Genomic DNA, 9152 nt, shown 5'->3' with positions numbered 1-9152 from the left:
TCTTCTCTTTTTCCCGGGGGGCTTCCGATGCGGCCCCGGTTGGGGCTTCCGACGAGGCCACGGTTGGGGCTTCCGACGATGGCTCCAGTTTGGGGCTTCCGACCGAGGCTCCGGTGGCTCCCGGAAAACGCTCTCTTTCCCACTCCTCGAAAAATTGGCAGGTCTCGTTCGAGGCCGGCGTGAGAGTAGTTGGAACACATCTTGGAGACAGATTCTATCTGATTGTTTTTTTTGTGTCAGGAGTGACGGTAAGGCAATCTTCTGTGAGGCCGTTCGGACCTAACTGACTGCGGCTCTGGAACGTCTTTCAAACAACACACTAACAATGAGAATATGTACCAGCACACGGGTCGGCATGTTGATGTTGCATGCCGAGGTTGCAAGGAAAGCGTCTCTCGGTTGTTTTGGTCGTCATTTTTTTCCGCGTCGTCCCTGTTTGTTATCGTGCCGTTTTTTACCTCTCATCTGTAGAACATACCGGCTTCTTCTTCTTCCTTTCCTGTTATTGAACCAGTTCCTGTCGCGGTTACATACGGTCAGAGGAAGAGTGGTGTGGTTTGGGTTAAACTTCGTGTACAGGGGGGACGCCCTTTTCTTGGCCTGGGTCAACCAATAGCAAGCCGAGGGGGGAGGCGGGTTATCAATGTGGGGTTGCTCCAATTTGAAATTTTTATTTGTTATCTGTCCAGGTCAGAACCATAATCTCGAACGAGTTTCTGAGGTCTATGGCAATCATGGCAAGGCCTACAATACTACTTGTACTGAGGCTACGGCAAAACGGAGTGGGACAAAGGTGTGGCAGGCAAGGCGAATGGTCAACATTTCTAAAACAGAGATTTACAACACATAGCTTCGATTACGGTCCACCAAAATATTTTTGGACTGTCATTTATGTTATGCCTACGACTTTGGAAATTAGATCGGAAGTCTTGTAGTTAGGCTATCACGGGTATATTTGATTGTACCTCAACGCCCTGTAACTCAACTTTACACTAACAGTTGACCAAGGGCACATGAGGAATCCTGAGTTCAGATCACAAAAGCTACCACCACACCAGTACAGAATCACGGGCGGATTCTTGTATCTCCCCACGGGTCTCACAAACACAGGCTTCAGCCCACACATAGGAAACACATGATACTTACCTTTAACTGGTACATCAGGTCCAGGGCGGCCGCTCTTTTCCTTCAACTTTTTTGGCGTCTGTGCATGCTAACGTTAACTTTAAGGAGTCCGGGCGCTTGTACATCCAAAGCCACATCTATTCGAGACGCCCCCAAACGTCCAAAGCAATTTTGGCAGTGAATATGAATAGGAGTAGCCGCGAGGATTTGTTTCGGGAGGCTTCCGTAGTCCTTAGTACAATTGGTAAGGGTCGGAAATCCATGCGGCAATCGTTCTTCCACACAATTCTCTCAGCCGGTTGCAAAACAATACACAGGGGAAACAAAAAAAAATAGTTGTCTGTTGTACCGCTCACTTTGAAAATGATCGGGTAAGTTGACCGGTCACCTGCCAGCAAAACCCTTCAGCTCTGGTCCGGTCCCCTCCATTCTTTATCACATATTTTCCCCCTTGGAAAATACCAACTTTTGAGAATTGTCTTACAGTTTTCGGCTATGAAAATCCACTTGTATGCTAGTCCGACAGTGAACAAGCTAGCCAACAACACCGACTGACTGGTTATTGTGAATTTCAGATTCGCTATGACGTAATCTGGCCAGCAAGACCTCAACGCCAGAAGGAGTGCTGCGGCGCAGGCTACTGCTGGGCCTCACCACTGGATATCTATTCATGTGGGCAGTTCAGAGTAAAGAAATGATAATCACACGTAAGAAAGATAGTAAAAAAACAATTATCAGGAAATGAGGGCACACCATACATACTTCTATTTAAATGTATAAAAACGTTTAATACAATATTACCCAGGTTGCATTCACAGAAACGAGCAAAATGGCGCATGCGCTCAAGCCTGTTAACGAGGGATTGCGCAATCCGGGGGTTGAGGCAAATTTCATAGTTTGCCCCCCAAATTCAGCGTATTCGTATGAGAATTTGACATGAAATGGCAAATATTACGATTATTGGGGCCACAAACAAATGACTAGAAAAACGAGAGTGGAAACAGGTTTAAAACACTGCTTAAATGGGCCAAAAAAGTTTATGTTGCAGATGCTCCGAAAACAATAGCTGTTATTTGTAACTATGTATTCACATTTACTTAGCATTCTCATCACCTATACTCTAGGGGCTGGTGAGGCCGTGCCTCCCCTGCCGTATTGGAGTGCACGTGCCTGACACACACACACACACACACACACACACACACACACACACACACACACACACACACACACACACACACACACGAGACCTTCCCAGCTTCACACAGGAAGCCGCTTTAGGCTACATCACACCTAATAGACATACAGTACAGTTTGTGAAAAAAAACACGGAGACACCTGTTAACACCATCCTCCTCTCCCAGTGCAGTGTGTGTGTGCTGTTCCCCAGAGAGACTCATGTTGGAGGCAGCAGCTCCCTCCTCAGGACCAGACCTAGACAACAAGCAGAGAACAGTCTGTTAACAGCAGCCTGTCCCAATGCTGTGTGAATATGGGTTCTTTCTAGTATCCTAACTACTGTCCTCCCTCACTCCCTTGCCTGCGTGTGGCCTTGTGATGACGTCACTGACAACCAAAGTGTTTGCAATATCTCGTAAAAGTGCAATTCAGAGGTAATTTTCTCATTTGCAATTGTGATGGTGATGGAAGAATAGTCCCCCAAATGTCATTGGGCCTAAGCTGACAGTGTTCAATGTTATTGTTTTCTCCACAGAGGTGGGGCATCAATGAAATGTGAGGCCACAAGCAGAGGCTGAGGAGAGAAGTCAGCGTATTGGATAGAATCTTGAGCACGGATGAATTCGGATAAAATTACCTACAGGTACGCCCCGCGCTTGCAGTGTCAAAGAGCTGTGACTAGTAAGCGGACAAAAACCTTACAAATGTCTGCCATGTACACACGTACACACACACACACACACACACACACACACACACACACGCACACACACACACACACACACACACACACACACACACACACACACACACACACACACACACACACACACACCTCCTGGCCAAAGGGGGCTGAGTCTTCTTATCTTGTCACTCCATGTGTTCAGTAATTGACTGACAGTAATGACTAATGGCAATTACTAATTAAAACGAGAAGACGAAACACTTGAAAGGGGGAGAGGGGAAAAACAATAATTAAACAAAAAACGACAACATACACGTTCATACATATGTCATAGAGTGTCATTGGTCTCCAAACCCCTTAGAGAAACGTTTTGGATTAGCAAGATGAAGGCAAATGGCATTGTATTCATGCCCACCGACAGGGGCAGACAAATGGGTCATGGGAGATGGGTGTCCTAGAATTTGGTTCCCATTAAATGACATGTCTAGCTATTGGTCTATTGGGGGGCGGGGGGTCAGATGATTTTGTCCTGGGCCCTCCAAGACCTGTCAGCGGCCCTGATACTATATGTACACAATTTATGCCCCAATCACAATACAGGAACATAGTATACACACATACTGTATGCCCCAATCACAATACAGGAACATAGTATACACACATGCTGTATGCCCCAATAACAATACAGGAACATAGTATACACAGTATGTCATATTTTCAGTAGTCCACTGTGTATGTGTAATTCAATCAATTTCTGACAACAATCCCTAGGATATTTCAAAGGGGCAAGATATATATTTACATCTTTCTGTTGCCAACCTTTGTACTCACGTCTGTAGATAGGAGATAGGACCGAATTTAACTGAAAATAGGTCATCTTTATTGATAATTATGTCCTTACAGTATTGAGGAAAATGTATGAAAGTCTGCCATTCTGAAAAACAGAGAACATTTTGAATTTTGGAGCACATTCGAGATGGCCCCAAGTTTTAATCTTTCTCAATAGGCCTTCTGGTCTGAAATCCACTGTGAAAACCCTGACAGGACAATAGGCCTAATTGGCCCAGCCATACACTCTCTATGTGCATTTCAATTATTCTTTTGGATATTGCAAGTTGGCTAAATTTATTTTCTTTTTTTGTAGTCAAACTTTGTAAACATGTATGTAAGGAAATAGGACATAATAGTGCTGAAAGTTGTTAATCTGTCATGAATATCACCTTATAGTACAGTGTAATAACGCATGAAAACAAGTTATTTTTGAAAATGGCGGCCATATTGAATTCTGAGCAAAAATTGAGGTGGCCCCCTGTTTTAATTTCTTCCAATAGGCCTTCTGGTCAGTAATCCACAGAGAAAAGTGCGGTTGGACGAAAGGCCTAATTTTCCCAGCTGATGACCTGTATATCACAGCCACAATCACAATACAGGAATAGTATACACACACACACTGTATACCACAGCCACAATCACTTACAGGAAGATAGTATAAACACATACTGTATGTCACAGCCATAATACAGTAACAAAAGGCAATTTTACATAGGGTTCTGCGTTCCAGTGCTGGTTTCATAAATATTCACAAAAGTTGGCGGGCAATTGACGTTCTGGTTTGATACGCGTTTACATCTAGCAGAGTTCCGTACCATAGGTACAGTAGATGAGCAGTCACCGTCGCCCTGAGTGGGCGCTTGAACAGAATGGTCAGGTTTTCACGCCATGGTAAACAACACAGGCAAAGGAGTCCTCATCAAAACGATACCAGTTACTCATTACTCACTAGTCTTGTGAATTGTAGGCAATTGGATATTGAGGTTGTACTGTAGATTTTAACCGTGGTAACTGTAGCCAAATTCCCTCTGTATATAGTCAAAATGCATTCGCAAACCAGGCAGCAAATAAATGGATAGCCAGACATTCTGTCGTCCAAAACTACTTTCGGTGAGATGTTTACCGTAATTTCACAGCGTGCACGCTTCTAATGCACTATGAAATCTATTAAAGTCCTCTTGTCTGCATATCAGTTGCATATTATTGCTCGTCGCCCTGTTTCCCTTCTGTTGTTCCATATATATTAAATACAGAGTTATCTATACCCAAACTACTTCTAATACCTCACAATTTTAATGCTCTGTTGCCATAATAGTTATTAAAAGCATTAAGACGGACGTGATCTGTAGAGGCTCGCGAATGAGGAAGCAATCTGTAAACCCATACATCTGTAAACACACACACACACACACACACACACACACACACACACACACACACACACACACACACACACACACACACACAAAACACACACACAGTGAGTGTGTGTGTGTGGGGGGGGGGGGGGTGTCAGAACTCAAACTCGCCTAGGGCGCCAAATAAGCCAGAACCGGCCCTGCACACACACCTCATAAGTAAGTATTTTGGAGTGCACACACACCTCATAAGTAGACCTGCAAGTGCCTGTCGCTACCTCCCAAGGTAAGGAGACCACACACCATTCTCATAGTAACACACACACATAGTCTCCAAATTCCAAATTACCTAACACCTTGACTTTCACCACTTATTTTAAACTTAATACTTCATTACACTGTAATTATACTGCGTTGGTACTTCACTGCCAGCGGCCTTCCCCTTTACCTCATATTCCCCTTTAGCCCCATTAATTTCCCTCCATAACACACGGTCCCGCCATCACACACACACACACACACACACACACACACACACACACACACACACACACACACACACACACACACACACACACACACACACACACACACACACACAAAACATGCAAACCTTAACTCTACTCATTTAATTGCATGTTAATTTCCCACTTGACATTCACTTAAGCTTTGATAACCACTAAGCTATGCTCAGTACACGCAACAGACCACTTAACACACAACCATTAGATCCATCCACCAGACAACATGCAAAATTGTACTTTAAACTCATTCAAGTCACACACCACAAACGCATCATTGACAATGCCATTTCATCAAACACCCTCCCAACAGGCATGATGAGAAAAGCGCAGAAACTCACTGACTTTGTCAAGCCTGCAGCACCCACACCCCACACAAGGCAACAAATACATACACACACCACTGCATGGATGGCAGGCACCATAGACATCTTACAGACACATTACGAAACACAACTACAAACACTCATACAACAAGCACCACCATTTCATGACACAGCATTTAACATTGCCACTAACTGGGCAAAAAAAACGATACACACACAAACTTTCCTCTCCTCTCTCACTCTACAATCAGCACATACCACATGCCCAGTTCTCTCCCTCCACACACGCACACCTACACACAACACCACAACAAACACCACAACCCAACCAGCACACAATACCCACAATCCCAGACCTCCAGGATCTAACCTCCTTCCCTCCTCTCTCACACACACACCCATCCAATGACACCCAGACTGCTGCACCTACACAAACAGAAACAGTAACACAACCAACAACTCCACAACACACACCACAGCCAACACTACATTTATCACCAACACACATCTCAGACACACACCCCGACCATGACTCGTTTACATCTACACAACCACAACAAACGCAAGCAACACCTTCACAACACAAGACTGAAGCAGTCTCTCCTACAATCCCACTCATACCTCCTCCTACCCCAGGCCAGGTTCCTATCCTACCTGCTCTCCTCCAGCCCACACCCTCCACTCCCCCCTCTCTGAATCTTGAAACCATTAGCTACACACCTCATATCAACACACACACAAGCTGAAGTACACCACAGACATTGCAGCCAAACACGCACAAACACTAAACCAACTGACCAACAGACACTACCCAATGCCCCACCTCCATCACACATTGTAACACACATCTCTAATTCTATCTCTCCTGCTTCCCCAGAATCTCTCAGGGGAGGGGCGGAAGAACGACTGCCACCGCGACCACAGAGGGTGGTGATGAGCAGAGGCGCCAACACAGTCAGCCAACTGGTTGCGTCCACACCTGAACCCTCCACCTCCACAACCGTGGTGGCCCACAGTCGTTCGAACCCCCCTCCTCCCCCTCTAAACTCTCCACCCCTCCTTTCCCCCCCTCTCTTCTTACTCTCAACACCTGCCCCACATCAAAACACTTCAAACCCACCTACCATACCTACACAAAGAGTAAGGATGAATGGAGGATAACGCCACATAAACCGATTATCTTCATGGGAACTTCTAACCTCAACCGCATTCCCTCTTTCACACATCCACACATACAAATAGACAGCTACCCAGGGGCAACCACAAACCACATACTTCGAATGCTGGCAAAGACCCCTCCCTCACCTTCCACCAAGATGGTCATCATTTCGATTGGCATCAACAACAAAGATTATGACCCTAGACAGACCACATGCAGACAATTGCAATCCATATACAGACAGGCCACCGTGGTTTTCCCTAATGCCACCCTTCTTTTCCCTACTATCAATTTTTCTCTCCAGCTCACCCCCACCCAGAGGCAGAATTTGAGGGACATCAACACATACATACACAACCACCTCCCACACATTCCACCACTCCCACCAGCCAAATTCAACACCACACATGACCACATCCACTGGACACCCACTACAGCCATGCTCATATACAACCACTGGGTCACATATTTACAGTTAAACAAACACATACCTTAACACAGGACACACCCTCAACATCTCGTAACACCCCCAATTTAGATACACTGACCACAGACTCACTTATACTGAATCTTTCCACCACATTCACACCCACGGAGGCCCAACACACACTACTGGAAAAAGGTCTATCTTTCATTCCACAGCCACCACACAGGAACCAGGAGGAACTTCAAAGGGACCTTTACCTTTATCACCGCAGACTCAAACTCATTCACCATTTCAAGGATCAGGACAACTATACACCCATTCCATTTACATACCGCGCCACCTGGCAGCCTCCCAGCTCTCAGGTAGAGGGATCCATCATACATTTAATTAAAAAAGACCACCAATCACTTAGCAACAACTTACAACACATACCTCCCACAGCATCCAACATTACACAAGCAGAAAAACATGCCATTCAACAGTTAAAACACAACCCAAACATCACAATTAAGGCTGCAGACAAAGGATCAAAAATTGTCATCATGGACACCCACTCCTACATTTTGGAAGCCAACAGGCAACTTAATAACACCACATATTACAAACAGATACATACATCACTACAACCCACCACCCAACAAATAATCAGGGACCTAGTACACACATTATATGAACAACATTACATAACACGCAAACAGCAGGACTTTTTGATCGGACCCAACCACCCACGCACCAGACAATTTTACCTTCTCCCCAAGATCCACAAATCACCGGAAACATGGACTGTTCCCTTTGAGGTTCCTCCTGGCAGACCCATAGTCTCAGACTGTTCCAGCAGCACATACAATATTTCCATTTACATAGACCACCACATTAACCCGCTCTCTACACGCCACCCCAGCTACATCAAAGACACATACGATTTCATAGAAAAAATCAGACCCATGGCAGTTCCACACGACACCCACCTATTCACCATAGATGTAGACAGCCTATACACCAACATTGACACCCACAGTGGACTTCAAGCCATGAAAAAAACATTCTCTACCTATCCTGACCCCTCCCGCCCTGATGACATACTTCTCCAACTCATGAACATCTGTCTAACCCACAATGACTTTGACTTTGACAATAAAACATATCTTCAAATACATGGAACTGCCATGGGTCAAAGATTCGCACCATCATATGCCAACATCTTCATGAGTGAGTGGGAGCAAGCTGCATTGAGTAAGTGTCCATATCAACCACTTTTCTTTTTCCGCTTCCTGGATGACATTATCGGCGCTTGGTCACACCCCCTCCATCTTTTTGACACTTTCCTAGACATTCTTAACTCACACCACCCATCCATAAAACTCAAAGCAACAATTCACCCCCACACAGTAAATTTCCTTGACACCACTGTCTTCCTCGCCCCTATATCCCCTACACATAAAGCTCTACACACCAAAGTATATTTCAAACCTACTGATTCACACGCACTACTACACAAAACAAGTTACCACCCAAAACATACATTTAAAGGAATAATTAAA

Source organism: Engraulis encrasicolus, chromosome 22 (genome assembly GCF_034702125.1).
Source record: "Engraulis encrasicolus isolate BLACKSEA-1 chromosome 22, IST_EnEncr_1.0, whole genome shotgun sequence".
Lineage (NCBI taxonomy): Eukaryota > Metazoa > Chordata > Actinopteri > Clupeiformes > Engraulidae > Engraulis > Engraulis encrasicolus.
The sequence above is the reverse complement of the archived record's forward strand: the minus strand, read 5'-3'. Positions refer to the sequence as shown.